A 17,672-nucleotide genomic window follows, 5' to 3' on the forward strand; every position below is an offset into this window, starting at 1 on the left:
CAGGTTCATTGTGATACGTACACCTGCCCTCCAGATAAAATTTTCTGGGTAATTACAATCAGTACCAATATGATTTCTACCTTTTGTTAAGACTTTACAAAATAAAATAGAAAAAAATGCTTTGTGGATTCGTTTAGTTAGTGAAAATATGATGTTTTAATTTTTTTCAAGTGAGTTTATGATGACTTTATTTCTGAACATTTGTATCTCTCTAACCTATAACAAAAGGTTTTTTTAATCAAAAATGTAGCATATGAAAGTTATTTAACAATACTAAATACTAAATAATTTAAATTTAGTACAGAAGTCCAAATCAACTGAAAAACTGTAAACTGCCAAATGTATTGGGTGCTGTTATGAGTAAAGGTTAAGGATGAATGCTCTGGGAGCAAAGTCTTGGATTTATATTCCAGCTTCACACACTTAATAGCTGTGTGCCCTTGAGCAAAATTGTTTAACCTCTTGTTTCTTCATCTGTACCATGAGAATAATAATAGTACCTTCCACATTGGGTTATTGTGAGGACTTAAATAAGTTAATATTTAACAAGGCCTGGAGCATAGTAAGTAGTCCATGATGTGTTAGTCATTATTGTTTATGATTTGTGATATTTATAATTCATTATAATTTTTTTCATTTGACAGACTTTTATTGTTTTATTTGCTTTGCATTTTATGTTTCATAGATGGTTTATAGGCTGCATTTTATTTTAAGAAAAATGGTATATTTAAAATTATGCTACTTACACATGGTAAAATACATATACATTCTTTGGTATGTGTGGGAGATGTCCAAAATAACCTTTGTATTGGGGTGCAGTTTTTTTCCTATCTTGGTTGGTTGGGAGAATTAGAACCTAGCTTAAAATCAAAGAAGTTTAGAGTATGGATTACAGGTTCTTAGACCTGGATGGGACCTTTCTTTTTTTTTTTTTTTTAATATTCTTTTTTTTAAAATAAATTTATTTATTTATTTAATTGGCTGTGTTGGGTCTTTTTTGCAGCGCGCTGGCTTTCTTTTTTAGTTTCGGTGAGTGGGGGCTACTCTTCGTTGTAGTGTGCGGGCTCCTCATTGCTGTGGCTTCTCTTGTTGCAGAGCACGGGCTCTAGGCACATGGGCTTCAGTAGTTGCAGCACATGGGCTCAATAGTTGTGGCACACTGGCTTAATTGCTCCGCGGCATGTGAAATCTTCCTGGAGCAGGGATCGAACCCGTGTCCCCTGCATTGGCAGGTGGATTCTTAACCACTGTGCCACCTAGGAAGCCCCTGGATGGGACCTTTCAATTCAGTTTCTTCATTTTACAGAAGAGGAAGCTAAAGCTTTGGGTGGTTATCCTTCGTCAAATTCACATAGCTAGTACCTTAGAGTTGGTCTAGAACTTGTATCTTTTGACTCCTTAACCTCCCTCTCTATTTTGGGGAGCATGGAATTTTTGACAATATTTGAGTAACAGTGACATTCATATTGAAAGACAAAAGATATAACCATCATTGCTTTTAATCTACTTATTGATACAATGAATCATTAAGAACAAGATTCTCTGGGCTTCCTAGGTGGCGCAGTGGTTGAGAATCCACCTGCCAATGCAGGGGACAGGGGTTCGATCCCTGCTCCAGGAAGATCCCACATGTCGCAGAGCAACTAAGCCCGTGTGCCACAACTAAAAAAAAAAAAAAAAAAAAGAACAAGATTCTCTTGGTGGTTTAAAACATTGAATTGCTTCACAGCAGATGAGTTAACCACACATACTCAGGAGTATAGATAGCTATTGTGCAGATTGTGGTCTACATCATGGAGGACCTCACCCCCTTCTCTCTCTAGCCAGAACCTCTGGTCTTTGCCGTGTGATTTTTCCCGAAAGAGAAACCTGACCACAGAACAGAGTGTTATTTGAGCCAAGAGCTATTGAAACATTGTTAGATTTCTTCCTAAAAATCAGTAGACTAAGACTGTGTTAGCTCATGTTTCATATTACACAAGAGAAAATAAACTGAAAGGTCAGTTGAACAGTTACAGCACTGCCCTTTTCCAAGGTAATCAGCAGAGCATGTAGCAAAGACGTGAACAGGAGCGTGACTGGAAAGAGAGTGGCTGATAAAGAGGCTGGCTGCTTGAAGTGCTTGGGACAATACTTGACACTTCCAGGCCTGACCAGATGGGCCATCTCACAGGGCTTACCTTCAGTAATTCTGATTTATTACATTCAGATGACTTTTTTTTTCTAGTTGGGCAGTCAGGTTTTCACATTGCCAGAAGACCCCAGAAATTTTAATATTGACCATTAATCATACCTTGGGTAAACTGCAAGGGCAATATATTATTAATGTGTTTGCGGCCAAGAGACAAAACACAGTGATTAAAATTAATTTCTAGCTACATTTTGTTAATTTATTCTAATTAATTAATCTGTTAAGAAGTCAAAATATGTTTACATTAATGGCTATATAGTAGGTTCTTTATGTTGTGTCATTAAATGTCATTTCCATTGTCCTAAATGTTGAATTCTAGAAATAAGTACTTTATTATTAAGTTGTATAAGGCTTTCTAAGTAATACCACCAAGTGAAGGGTTTCTAATTTTCCATTAATTAAATGTGAACATTTCATGGTTTGAGTTCTGTAAAATTTAGATTTGGAAGGATCACAGTGGCGACCTCCCTCCACCCCTTCACCTCTTTGGCCAAGTACCAGAATTAGGAAAGAACATTTAATAAATAACAGCTATTATTTACTTTCAGGACACAATTTTAAATAGTAGCAACTCTCACTTTTAAAGGTTAACTTTTAACAGTTTTGAATTGACCTCATTCTCCTCCTCCCAAAAAAGAAAGATTTAATGATTTCTACATATTCATAATTTCTCTCTATATTTTATTAGTTTGAAATACAAAGTAGCCAAATTACATTTAACTTTTGGCCAAGTAAGAACAAAATTGTTATTTAAATAGCTTTTATTCTGAAACATCAGAAAATAAGAAATCAACTATTTGCTGTTAAACATGCTCTGAGGATAGTATTTACCAGATTGCTGATAGTGCGAATGTTTTAGAGATAGTACAAAATGAATAAGGTTTTTTAAAAAAGGTTAAAATTGGTAACATGTTTAATGTGTGCTTGTAATTGAATTAACGTTTAGATTTTATTATTGTATTATAATTAGCACTGTATAGCTATTCCAATTTTTTTCAAGGTTTTATTTTTTTTTCTATTTAGAAATATCTTACTTGTTTAAAAAAAGGAAAGATGAGACATGACATAAAATAATTTATTTTTGGTGGGCTAGTTGTATGTAAGCACAATAGTCCTGTCATCAATGGTATTATCGTTCTGTTTTATAAATAAGGAGGCTGAAACTCTGAGATCATTGAGGGAAAAATCTAAGGTCGGTTTGCTAATGGGCCTAGCAATAGAACCTGACCTTTTATTTTTAAAATCTGTCCTTTGTGTAGTGTGTCATCATGCCTGGAACATAGTACATGGTCCATACAAATTAGTCTTAGATTAACTCTATATGTGAAAGGACTCATTTCATTAACATCTAGTCCCAAATCTTATGAACATAGGCTTTGGTAAGGGTTATAATAGTAAGAAAAATTGCTTGAGTTAAAAACCACAGACATGCATATTACTATCAGTTTGAGCAGAAATGAGATGATGGGAGTGAATTGTCTTCCACTCATTTTGGCAGCAGTTGGTGACTTAATTGGGTCATCACATCGCCTGGTTTCCTTTTCACTTTTGTAGATTCATACATCTGAACTTGATATAACATCCAAGTCATGAATCAGCATCTTATGTGAGATAATGCATTTCCCTATAAAGCTGGGCGTTCAGTCATACAAGACCTAAAGGAGCAAGAGTGAGGGGTTTATTTGAGGACTGCATCCCATTTTTTTTTATCTCTTATTGGTCAAAGTTTATCCTTTTAAAAATTTGTCCTTTATTTCTCCACACATCCATGTTATAGTATCTGGATTCTTTCAGGAGCTGCTGGCAGGTCACAGCCTTCATAGCGCTGGTCAAATGAGGCCAAAGAGCCTGGATTGCAGTGGGACTGAGTGAATATGTGAGTCTCATACAGTTAGGGTGGATTGTATCTTTCTTATATTTGAAGAGGCTATTGATTTTTCTTTGTTGCCCTCAAATCCAATAATCATATTGAAAATATTTATTGTCCTAATAGTGTGCTTATTCATCATTTCATGTGAAAGGTATTATGCCAAGCATTTAGGTATATTACCTCATTTGATTATCATTTGGTTATCTTATGAAATATGTTCTGTTATTCTTATTTATATAGGGAAATTGAGTCTTAGTTACAGCTAGTAAGAGGTAGGACTGGAATTCAAATTCAGATGTAGTAATCCTAATTTTAAACCTAAATCTAACCATTCTATCGCCACTGCCTAGCCACTATCTGCCAAGTAATAGGTGCTCACTGAATATTTATTTGTTGAGTACTTAATATGTGCCAGTATTTAAGGTGCTTGGGTATATCAGTGTGCTAAACAGACAATTTTCCCTGTCTTTATGGAATTTGCATTCTAGCTACTTCTATTTTCTGGCTATAAGCCTTTATAAATGCCTTACACAATGCATTCTCACTCCTTGTTTTTTGCTCTACTATCTCCCATACATAACGAAGAATGTCTTGAAGGCATGGACTATTTCATCTCTGTTCTGAGTGACTAGCATAGCACTGGACATGTAGTATATGCTTAGTAATATTTGTGAAATCAGTGAGTGGATTTTGCCACTCCTTGCTTGTCATTTTACTTAAATGGTCCCATTTTTACTGTTTCCTGATAGATGAAGTTTAGAGTGTATGCTAAATTGAATACAGGTTGGAAATGTCACTAAAATTTTAAATGCAATATTGAAAACTTATACATTTATTTGTTGATTAGTACATTTAAACATTGAAATATAAGGAACAGTGTTCAAAAATAAGAAACCATGTAACTATAATGTCAACTTTTAAATTACCATTGATCAATCTTGTATAACGAGAAAGTCCACAAACCCCTGTATTTTAACGTTCAGTCTGTTTAATAAAGACTTCATCAGTCTCCCTACTCTGTCTGCTAAAATTCATCCTTCAAACTGCTCCCTTTAAAAACTGCCTCTGATCGTACCAGTTATCTCCTCTTTAAAGTCTTAAAGGTTTTTATTTTTTATTTAATTTATTATCTAGTTGAAAATCATCTTTTCCATCTTGATTTGCCACTATATTTCTACCCATCCTCCAGTCCGGCTGCACATAGCTAGTCCTCACGCCCACAAGAACCACCTTAATTTTTACACATTTCATGCTCTTCTCTGTCATCTCCAACTGTCAACATACACTACTCATTCTTCAAGACAGCACAAATGCCAGCCACTTTTTAAAGCCTTTTCTACTCTTCTCTTCTCCCATTAGTTCTTTCTGTTGTCTTGCTTATTCTTCTGTGAACATTTGCTTATCCCAGCCGTGTCCTGTCCTGAGCTAAACAGTTTTTTGTTGGACTGATGAACTTATTAAGGGAAGGATCTGAGTTATTGGCACGCAATTAAATATTTTTATCCTATAGTAAATATGTTGTGGGTTTTTGTTGTTGTTGTTGAATACTTATCCTTCACTAAGGGACATAAACTATTCACTTTAAAGTCTCAAATGCCTACTCTTGACAGATTTAATATACAGATAAGTTTGTATATTCCACATATTTTGTGCTTCAAGAAGAAAGTTTCTGCCAGTCACCTTGAAGTCTTTTTAAAGGCCGATTTAAAAAGCAATTTTTTGTTTCAAAAAAAATTCCATTCCCCTCTCTTTTTCCTTATTTTCCCCTTTATTAGTTATTAAAAATTTCTGTTGAGCCTTTGCTTCTGTGCTTTTTCTTGCCTCTATTCCAAGTCTCCTCTAGGAAGCAGATGGAAATATAAAATCTTGAAACTTAAGCTAGCAAGGAAGGAATTTACCCCGTGGGTTCCTTGTGTTTCAGGCCCACTCAGAAGCACTTGAGAAAGAATTCTACATCCTAGGTATTTCCAGATGAGGTCTGATCCATCTCCCCTGACATATCTCCTGTGTTTACAACCTTGCCTGAAATTAGAACTTCAGTATGGATCTAGGATGAATTGTCTTACAGGAGAGCAAAGATTTTATCCTGTTTCATTTTTTTTCCCCCAAACTAATCATTTGCGACTTCTCTAAAGTAACTATTTTTTCCCCCAGTCAATCCAATTTACTTAATTTTCTTACAAACGTTTTATAGTCCATACATTCAAGTTAATTTGGAGTACCTAGTATTTGTTACATGTTGGTATGTCTATAATTGTTATTTTTCATAGTTGGAAAAATTGATGTGTTCTCAAACACTTTTGGAATTGAAGGAGAAACAGCCCTTAATGTTTGCTAATAATTAATGTGCACATTAAAATATAAACAAGTGTTATAAGTTAATAACATTATAAATTAAAAATATATTACAGCATTACCTCTCACTGAGGTGGTAAAAAGTTACAGCTTACAATTATTGAGCACTTGGTGGCTACTCTGGGGATGACTCCTAGTATGATTTCATTGATTCCTTATAAACTATGAGATTTCTCCCACTTAACAGGGGAAGAAATTAAGGAAAAGAGGTTAAGTGATATGTTCAAGGTCATATATAGTATGTAACAGAGCTAGGATTTGAATCTGCACTGTTTACTTCTAGAGAATTAGCTGATTCTCTTAATTATAAGATTAATAGCCTTATGAATAAAACTTATAGGGTTTTCTTTAAAAGGAAAATGACTTTTAATTTGAAATTTTGACTCTTGATTTCCTTAAAGTATACCTTTTGTGATGAATAATATTTCTCTATTGCTTATTACCTTCTTGACCTTGGGCAACTTACATATTTATCTGTGCTTCTATTTCTTTCTTTGTAAAAAAGAGGATTAAAAACATCAGTGTAGAGATCAAATCTGATAATATTTTTATATCTGTACAAAATGCTAGTTGCAGTACTAACTTCATTTTATATTCTTGGTTACCAAGAATTTGACCCAGTTTTTAAATATTCTATAAATTCATAGCAAAATATTAAGAGAGACGACTGTAGTAGGAGAGGGCACAGGGATGATGAGCTTGCTGTATCCTCAGGCATTTTCTTTTTTTGAGCCACAGTGATTTCAAAGTGAAATGTGTATTTCTGTATCAGAAGCTATAGGGCTGACCTTGAGGAAGTCAAGATATTTAGTTAGAGTAATATCATGTTATAATCCTGTTTCTATTCAATTTTTAGTAAGTGGGACATTTGTATATATCTTATGAAACATCTTAAAAATGATTATTTTTTAAACTAACTTTAAATAAATCTAAAATTGTGTTTTAAAGATATTCCCCATTGACAATAAAATTACTGCCACATTTATTTGCCTTCCCAAAGTCTGTATCTTTTCTAAAAAGAATCAGTCATTTTTCATATATTACGATAGAGTATGTATATGTATTTTTTTAACCCTAAGTCCAGGTTTATTTTGTTGTCTGTTCCTTACTGTTTGATCATTTTATTGAATGTTGTTACTTATGTTGTCCAATATGGATTAAAGTTTCCATCCATCAAGAGTTATAGCTGAATAACATCTATAAGAGGTAAAAATCATTTTCTCATAGAACTTAGAGAGTTGGAGAAAGTTTGCATGCTAGTCTCCCATTAGATCTGTAGATAGAGGGGATTTTTGCTTTTTTTTGTTTGTTTGTTTAGATCAGTATTTGAAGTATTTTGAAACAGTTGCCAGTGTTAAATTAGGGAGAGTTCATAGAAAAATATGGATATTTTTCATTCTTGAATAATTACTTGATTTGGCAAATGCATCACTTTTTGCAGGGCTTTGTGCTCTCCGTCTCACCTAGTATTCCTTTCTGCATTGTTTTCCATACTCGAAGGCTAACCTCATTGGTCATTCTTTTATTATCAGGCTTGCCCTCTTGTGTTTCTTATGCGGGAGCATTTCCACATATTTATGATACTTGCCTGGCTCCTGTCGGTGGTTCACTTTGTTTCCCCTGGACTAAAGACTGCCAGTGAGACAGTCTTTATATCTGTCTGTATCATTTCATTAAAAGTTAATTTGTATCAAATAATAGATTAGATGTAATTTGCATTTTTGTAAAACCATGGGTGTGTGCGCTCACAGGCGGGCATGTGCATTTGTGTGTTGGGTATCGATACACAATACAAAAGGGGGTCATATATGAAATTTACAGTCATACCTGCCACTCCCATAGGCACTGCACTCCACTGACCAGGTTCTGTGGTCTACCTCTTCTCATCTTTGACGGAAACGTGGTGAGCGTGGTGGAGCTAGGGACGCTTAAGGCTCCTGTTCACCCCAGCCCACTGGAATCCAACCCCTGGTGCAGAGGAAGGGGCCCTGTGAAAACACCATCTACATGCCATCTGTAGCTATATGAATATTCTTTATACAAATACATATTTTGTGGGAAACTGCTTTGCAGCTTCTTTCCCTAAGCCGTCAATCTTGGGACATCTTTCCATGTCAGCACATTGCACTCTACCTCATTCTTCATAATGGATCTCATGTAATTCATTGTTTGCATGTTCAACAGTTAATTCGACCAGCCTCCCTTGTTAAACAGGTAGGTATTTTCCATGGTTTAGTATTTTAAATAATGCTCTAATGATTGTCATTGTACACATAGATGTCTTTGCTTCCTTGTGTGGTATATCCAAGGGGTAAATTTCTAGAAATGGCATTACTTAGTTGAAGAGTGTGATTTTGAAATTTTCATAGCTGATGCCAAATATTTATCTAATTTATATTTCATTAAAAAGTATTTGGGGACGGGAGGGAGTGAGAAACATACGGAGGGTCCGCAGCGCAGCTCAGCGTTCCCGGACTGAGACATCGATCCGCGGCTGAACGGAGGGTCCAGGAGCGGGAGCATGGGAACCGGAGAGCTGGTTCAGGGTGAGAAACATTGTTGCCGGTAGGGTGACGGACCGAGAGGACAGGAGGGAGGAGGTCCGCGGAGAGGAGTGCCCGTCCCTGAGAGCTGCCCGACCATGATGGCGGCTGGAGGCTGCAGGCTCCCGGGCGGGGGGGAGGAGCTGCGCGCGTAGCCTCTCCTTCTCTTTCGGTGCCTCTGCAACAGGCAGTGGAGAGATGCCCTGCGGGCCACCTAAGGCACTCAGGGATAACAAGCACCCTCAGGCACTCGGGCAGGGCTAGATTAAAACTCCTTGCAATGCCAGCAGCAGGGAGGCTGCGAGAGAAAAAAAAAAACCAGCATCAAAAAGAAAAAACCCCGAGAGAGGCCCAACTCTAAGCCTTTCTGTTTACGCCTGAGCCACCAGTGCCCTCTGCAACAGGCACCTCCAAGCCTGACTGAAACAACAGTGCGCCACTGCTCACTCACTCCCAGGAGAAGGAGCCACTATTGTACCCTCTCCCTCCCCACACACCGAGGCTTGCAGACGAACAATAAAGGAACCTCTGCTGGTCACAGAATAACGCAAAAAAAAAAACCCAAGGCAAGGAGAAGGACACTTACAGCTGAGACGCTAAGGAAACAGAAATAGTAGTATCAATACCTATTGAACTGGTCCATTCTGGGATCAGTTCTGGATTTTTTTTTTTTTTCTTTCTCTCTCTCTCTCTTTTTTTTTTTTTTTTTTTTTTGATTTATTAAATATGATCTTAGCCCTAAGGGATCTACAAGTTTTATAACATAATTTTTTAAGGATATTTTTTATTCTTTTTTTTTTTTTTTTTTTTGCCTTTTTATATACTTCTATATCTAGCTAAGTTTTTGGTAGTACGGACAAAATATCTCTCATACTTTCCTTTCATCCCTTTCTTTTATACACTTCTATTCCTTTCTTTTTCTTTGCATATTTCCAACCACATTACGCTCTTCTGTTCCCCTTTCTTCCAGCCATTTTAAGTGTATTTTATCTTAACATACTTATAAGCAACACTATCGGTCTGCTCAGACTCCTTGCTCTATTCTCCAGATGATGCACTGCCTTGGTATTAATATTAGGCTTTTGTCTGTATCTTAGTTCTTAGTACAGTTGTCTAATTACATTCTGAGAATCTCCATTCTCTCTGGTGGTACTCCAGCTCATTTCTATATTTGATCCTAGCTTACAAAATCTCCCTGGATTGATGTTTGTATGTGTAGGGTGTTATTTGTTGTTTGTTTGCTTTTGCTTTTGTCTCTGATTTGTTCTGTTTCAGTTGTCAATTTCTGTTGGGTTTCTCTGTGAATATCTGATAGCACACTGGGGTTCTGTCAGGTCTTTCTAGAGCCTTATGTCCTAACGGATTCAATAATTGTGTGTCTTATACATGTATGTGTTTCCTAGACTTAATATTCATTTAATCCAATACTTGGACATTAGTCTGAGGCTTGGACAGTCTTCTATAAACACCTCTATCACCAGGACAAGCAACCCCAAAAGCTTGGACAACCATGAGGAAACAAAGAAACCCCATGCAGGCAAAGGAGCAGGAAAAAAACCCACAAGACCAAATAAATGAGGAGGAAATAGGAAAAATGCCTGAAAAAGAATTTAGAGTAATGATAGTAAAAATGATACAAAATCTCAATAACAAAATAGAGAAAGTACAAGAAACAGTTCATAAGAACTCAGAAAAACAAACAGCAATGGATAACAAAATAACTGAAATTAAAAATACTCTAGATGCTATAACCAGCAGAATGACTGAGGCAGAAGAGCGAATAAGTGAGTTGGAAGATAGAATGGGAGAAATAAACGCCACAGAACAGGAAAAAGAAAAAAAAATAAAAAGACTAGAAGACAGCCTCAGAGACCTCACTGATAACCTTAAACGTACCAACATTCGAATTATAGGCATCCCAGAAGAAGAAGAAAACAAGAAAGGGTCTGAGAAAATATTTGAAGAGGTTATAGTGGAAAACTTCCCCAACATGGGAAAGGAAATAATTCACCAAGTCCAAGAAGCACAGAGAGTCCCATACAGAATAAACCCAAGGAGAAATACACCAAGACACATATTAATCAAACTAACGACAATTAAACACAAAGAAAAAATATTAAAAGCAGCAAGAGAAAAGCAACAAACAACATATAAGGGAAAACCCATCAGGATAACAGCTGACCTTTCTACAGAAACTCTGCAGGCCAGAAGGGAATGTCAGGATATACTGAAAGTCCTGAAAGAGAGAAACCTACAGCCAAGAATACTCTACCCAGCAAGAATCTCATTCAGATTTGAGGGATAACTCAAAAGCTTTCCAGACAAGCAAAAGTTAAGAGAATTCAGCACCACCAAGCCAGCCTTACAACAAGTGCTAAAGGAACTTCTCTAAGTAGGAAACACAAGAAAAGGAAAACACCTACAAATACAAACCCAAAACAATTCAGAAAATGGTCATTGGAACACACATGTCAATAATCACTTTAAATGTCAATGGATTAAATGCTCCAACCAAAAGACACAGACTGGCTGAATGGATACAAAAACAAGACCCTTCTATATGCTGCCTACAAGAAACCCACTTCAGACCAAGGGATACATATAGACTGAAAGTGAAGGGATGGAAAAAGATATTCCATGCAAATGGAAGTCAAAAGAAAGCTGGAGTAGCAATACTCATATCAGACAAATTAGACTTGAAAGTAAAGACAATTAAAAGAGACAAGGAAGGGCACTACATAATGATCAAGGGATCCATCCAAGAAGACCATATCACAATGGTAAATATCTATGCCCCCAATATAGGAGCACCTCAATACATAAGGCAAATGCTAACAGCTATAAAAGGGGACATCGACAGTAACACAATTATAGTGGGAGACTTGAACACCCCACTTACATCAATGGACAGATCATGCAAACAGAAAATCAATAAAGACACACAGGCTTTAAATGACACATTAGACCATCTCGACTTAATTGATATTTATAGGACATTCCATCCAAAAACGACAGACTACACTTTCTTCTCAAGTGCACATGGAACATTTTCCAGGATAGATCACATCTTGGGTCACAAATCAAACCTCAGCAAATTCAAGAAAATTGAAATCATATCAAGCATCTTCTCAGACCACAACGCCATGAGACTAGATATCAATTACAGGAAAAAAACTGCAAAAAATACAAACACATGGAGGCTAAACAATTCACTCTTAAACAACCAAGGAATCACTACAGAAATCAAAGAGGAAATCAAAAAATATCTAGAAACAAATGACAACGAAAACACAACAACCCAAAACCTATGGGACGCAGCAAAAGCAGTTCTAAGAGGGAAGTTTATAGCAATACAGTCCTACCTTAAGAAACAAGAAAATGATCGAATAAACAACCTAACCTTACACCTCAAACAACTAGAGAAAGAAGAACAAAGAAACCCCAAAGTGAGCAGAAGGAAAGAAATCATAAAGATCAGAGCAGAAATAAATGAAAAAGAAAGGAAAGAAACCATAAGAAAAATAAATAAAACTAAAAGCTGGTTCTTTGAGAAGATTAACAAAATTGATAAACCATTAGCCAGACTCATCAAGAAAAAAAGGGAGAAGATGCAAATCAACAGAATGAGAAATGAAAAAGGAGAAGTCACAACGGACACCTCAGAAATACAAAACATCATGAGAGACTACTACAAGCAACTATATGCCAATCAATTGGATAACCTGGAAGAAATGGATACATTCTTAGAAAAATACAATCTTCCAAGACTGAACCAGGAAGAAATAGAAACCATGAACAGACCAATCACAAGTACAGAAAGTGAGGCAGTGATTAAAAATCTCCCAACACACAAAAGCCCAGGACCAGATGGATTGACAGGCGAATTCTATCAAACATTTCGAGAAGAGTTAACACCTATCCTTCTCAAACTCTTCCAAAATATTGCAGAAGGCGGAGCACTCCCAAACTCATTCTACGAGGCTACCATCACCCTGATACCAAAACCAGGCAAAGATGTCACAAAAAAAGAAAACTACAGACCAATATCACTGATGAATATAGATGCAAAAATCCTCAACAAAATACTAGCTAACAGACTGCAACAGCACATTAAAAAAATCATACACCACGATCAAGTGGGGTTTATCCCTGGGATGCAAGGATTCTTCAATATACGCAAATCAATCAACGTGATACATCATATCAACAAATGGAAGGATAAAAACCATATGATCATTTCAATAGATGCAGAAAAAGCTTTTGACAAAGTTCAACATCCATTTATGATAAAAGCTCTCCAGAAAATGGGCATAGAAGGAAATTACCTCAACATAATGAAAGCCATATATGACAAACCAAAAGCCAACATTGTTCTCAATGGAGAAAAACTGGAAGAATTCCCTCTAAGAACAGGAACAAGACAAGGGTGTCCACTCTCACCATTACTATTCAACATAGTTTTGGAAGTGTTAGCCACAGCAATCAGAGAAGAAAAAGAAATTAAAGGAATCCAAATTGGAAAAGAAGAAGTAAAATTGTCACTCTTTGCAGATGACATGATATTATATATAGAAAACCCTAAAGACTCTACCAGAAAACTGCTAGCACTCATTGATGAGTTTAGTCAAGTAGCAGGATACAAAATTAATGCACAGAAATCTCTTGCATTCCTATACACTAACAACGGAAGAGCAGAAAGAGAAATTAAGGAAACTCTCCCATTCACCATTGCAACCAAAAGAATAAAATACCTAGGAATAAACCTGCCTAAGGAGGCAAAAGATCTGTATGCAGAAAACTTTAAGACATTGATGAAAGAAATCAAAGACGACACAAACAGATGGAGGGACATACCGTGTTCCTGGATTGGAAGAATCAACATCGTGAAAATGACTGTACTACCCAAAGCAATTTACAGATTCAATGCAATCCCGATCAAATTACCAATGGCATTTTTCACAGAACTAGAGCAAGAAATCTTACGATTTGTATGGAAACGCAAAAGACCCCGAATAGCCAAAGCAATCTTGAGAAGGAAAAATGGAGTTGGTGGAATCAGGCTTCCTGACTTCAAACTATACTACAAGGCCATAGTGATCAAGACAGTATGGTACTGGCACAAAAATAGAAAGGAAGATCAATGGAATAGAACAGAGAACTCAGAAGTAAGCGCAAACACATATGGGCACCTTATCTTTGACAAAGGAGGCACGAGTATACAATGGAAAAAAGACAGCCTCTTCAATAAGTGGTGCTGGGAAAATTGGACAGCAACATGTAAAAGAATGAAATTAGAACACTTCCTAACACCATACACAAAAATAAACTCCAAATGGATGAAAGACCTACATGTAAGGCCAGACACTATAAAACTCCTAGAGGAAAACATAGGCAGAACACTCTTTGACATACATCAAAGCAACATCCTTTTTGACCCACCTCCTAGAATCATGGAAATAAAATCAAGAATAAACGAATGGGACCTCATGAAACTTAAAAGCTTTTGCACAGCAAAAGAAACCATAAACAAGACTAAAAGGCAACCCTCAGAATGGGAAAAAATAATTGCCTATGAAACAACGGACAAAGGATTAACCTCCAAAATATACAAGCAGCTCATGAAGCTTCATACCAAAAAAGCAAATAACCCAATCCACAAATGGGCAGAAGACCTAAATAGACATTTCTCCAAAGAAGACATACAGATGGCCAACAAACACATGAAAAGATGCTCAACATCACTCATCATCAGAGAAATGCAAGTCAAAGCCACAATGAGATATCACCTCACACCAATCAGAATGGCCATCATCACAAAGTCTGGAAACCACAAATGTTGGAGAGGGTGTGGAGAAAAGGGAACTCTCCTGCACTGTTGGTGGGACTGTAAGTTGGTACAGCCACTATGGAAAACAATTTGGAGGTTCCTTAAAAAACTACAAATAGAACTACCATATGATCCAGTCATCCCACTCCTGGGCATATACCCAAAGAAAACCATAATCCCAAAAGAAACTTGTACCATCATGTTTATTGCAGCACTCTTTACAATAGCCAGGACATGGAAGCAACCTAAATGCCCATCAACAAATGAATGGATACAGAAGATGTGGCATATATATACAATGGAATATTACTCAGCTATAAAAAGGGATGAGATGGAGCTATATGTAATGAGGTGGATAGAACTACAATCTGTCATACATAGTGAAGTAAGACAGAAAGAGAAGGACAAATATTGTATGCTAACTCACATATACGGAATCTAAAAATGGTACTGATGAACTCAGTGACAAGAACAAGGACGCAAATACAGAGAATGGACTGGAGAACTCGAGGTATGGGAGGGGGTGGGGGGTGAAGGGGAAACTGAGAAGAAGCGAGAGAGTAGCACAGACATATATATACTACCAACTGTAAAATAGTCAGTGGGAAGTTGTTGTATAACAAAGGGAGTCCAACTCGAGGATGGAAGATGCCTTAGAGGACTGGGGCAGGGAGGGTGGGGGGGACTCAAGGAGGGGGGAGTCAAGGAAGGGAGGGAATATGGGGATATGTGTATAAAAACAGTTGATTGAACCTGGTGTACCCCCCCAAAAAAAAAAAAAAAAGTATTTGGGAATGTCTTTTTCCTGGACCTGCACTCCATCCGCACAGACTATCACATGTTTACTGGTCTTTTAGGTGGAAAATGGAATTCTGAAATTTAGATTTGCAGTTCTTCAGTTATGTATGGATTTGAGCATATTTTCAGTGTTTACTGGCCATTTGTACTTCCTTTTCTGTGAACTCTTGGTGTTATTTTTAATTTAATGTTTATAATTTTGGATCTTTCAAAGTTATTTTGGTTTTAGAAGTCCAATTTTAAAACTTAGATTCCAAGATTTTAATAAGTAAGCCATTCTTTTTTTTTTTTTACTGATTTGATATGTCCTTTTATGATGTATTAACTTCTTTATATATTCAAGGATATTTGAAGAATTCAGTTTTGTCCCACTAATCTATTTCCAAAAATTTGAATTTCCCAAATTTTATAAACATAGTTTTACATACTCATTAATATTCTTGTGGAATATTGTATAGGATTATATAGATGTTTTAATAATCTAAAAATTTTATAGTTTCAGAAAAAAACCATTTATTTTGTTTAAATGGCATTTCTTTGTTATAAATAATTAGAACTATGCAAGGGAGAAAGTAAATAGAAACCCCATCAAAAAATCATCATTGATATTTAGGGAACATCATTCTTGATATTTTTATATGCTTATATATAGGTAGAAGGATAGAGAGATAGCTTGATAGAAATAATATAATGAAACATGAGGAAAATAAATGTGTTAAATTTAACTTTATTTTTAAATAATGTCTGAAATAAAATAGAAGTGGCTGAAATTCAGTATAACTTTCATTAAAGTGGCCATCTAAGATTAATGAAGAGATTAAAAAGTATAATGATGACAATCTTAAATTTTAGTCACTGTTGAATGACTCTGTTATTAAAAAATAGGGGGTCTGACCACTCTTCTGCTTTATTCCATCTCCCTTTCACTTATCTCTTTTTTTTTTATAAATTAGATTCTCACTTGTCCATTGAGATTCTTTTCTTGTTATCACATTCACATAATTGCACAATTGATTGGCCTTGGTTCTGTCTTTAAAGATTTAGGCCTCAGCCACATGGCTCCAATGACTGTCCATTCCTTATGTGTGTTTTTAGTCTTTTAATTACCTAATTTTATGGAAAGTGTTTTCTTTTCTTTTTTCAAGAATGGCTCATTAGTGTCATAAGCTTAAAATTATTTTTTAATTTAGCAATATTTAAAGAATTCCTTCGGCTTGAGTAGACACGTGTCTCACGTAACATCCTTAGATTACTACTTTTCCCTCTCAGATTGTGTGGGTTTGGCTTTGTTATCTTTTGGTCTTTAAAGTAATGTTCCTTTGCAAAAAGATATGCCCACCTCCCCTTACTTTTTTGTACCAGTTGTGCATAGACTCTTTCTCCTTTGAATTTCAATAGCTGAAACTGGGAGATGCTGTGCATGCCTTTTTGTGCATTTGTTTTCCAGATTTTTCTTAAACATAATGTGTTTTTTTTTAAATGCAAATTGAATTCTATAGGAAAAAACTGTCCAGTTTTCTGTCTTTTTATATTCATTTTATTTAGTTTTGCTCTTCAGAGTCACCAGCTATCCTTATTTTGATCATTTTTGTTAATTTTGTATCTTTATATCTCTTAACTTTAATATGTTTAATTTCTTTGTCTTTTTTCTCTAATTATATCAATTTCCAATTGTTCATTTACCTAATCATTTTTATTTTTATTATATGTACACTTTGTTCTGTGCCAACCATAATTTATTTTTTATTTTCTAATGATACATTGTGTTAATCTTTTATTTCTTTGGGTCTGCAGTTTCATTTTACTTCTCCTTTTGTTGTTCTGTCATATAATCTCTCAGCTCTTATTTTAATGGAATTCACTTTTGTTTAAGTTGAAGCACAAGTGCACGTGGAAAGATTCTTTATCTGTTTCGCTCAGTTGAGGTGTTCTTCATTAGTTAGCTCCTGGCATTTTGTATATTCCTTGTATATTCCTTCTTGGATTCATGCCTCTTTCTGGGACTTTTATTGATTATCCCTCAGGGTGTGGGGAAATGCAGGGAAGTTTATGGGCATTGCTAAATTCATTGCATAGCTCTGGAACTTT

At 35.8% G+C, this 17,672-nt stretch overlaps 1 protein-coding gene across 1 annotated transcript in view; it reads left to right on the forward strand.

Annotated features, from left to right (window-relative positions):
• GBE1 (1,4-alpha-glucan branching enzyme 1) overlaps positions 1 to 17,672 on the forward strand; it is a 266,610-nt gene that overhangs the window by 36,672 nt on the left and 212,266 nt on the right. The gene's annotated exons all lie outside the window — the stretch shown is intronic.

The sequence above is a fragment of the Hippopotamus amphibius genome, chromosome 10, assembly GCF_030028045.1.
Source record: "Hippopotamus amphibius kiboko isolate mHipAmp2 chromosome 10, mHipAmp2.hap2, whole genome shotgun sequence".
Taxonomy (NCBI): Eukaryota; Metazoa; Chordata; class Mammalia; order Artiodactyla; family Hippopotamidae; genus Hippopotamus; species Hippopotamus amphibius.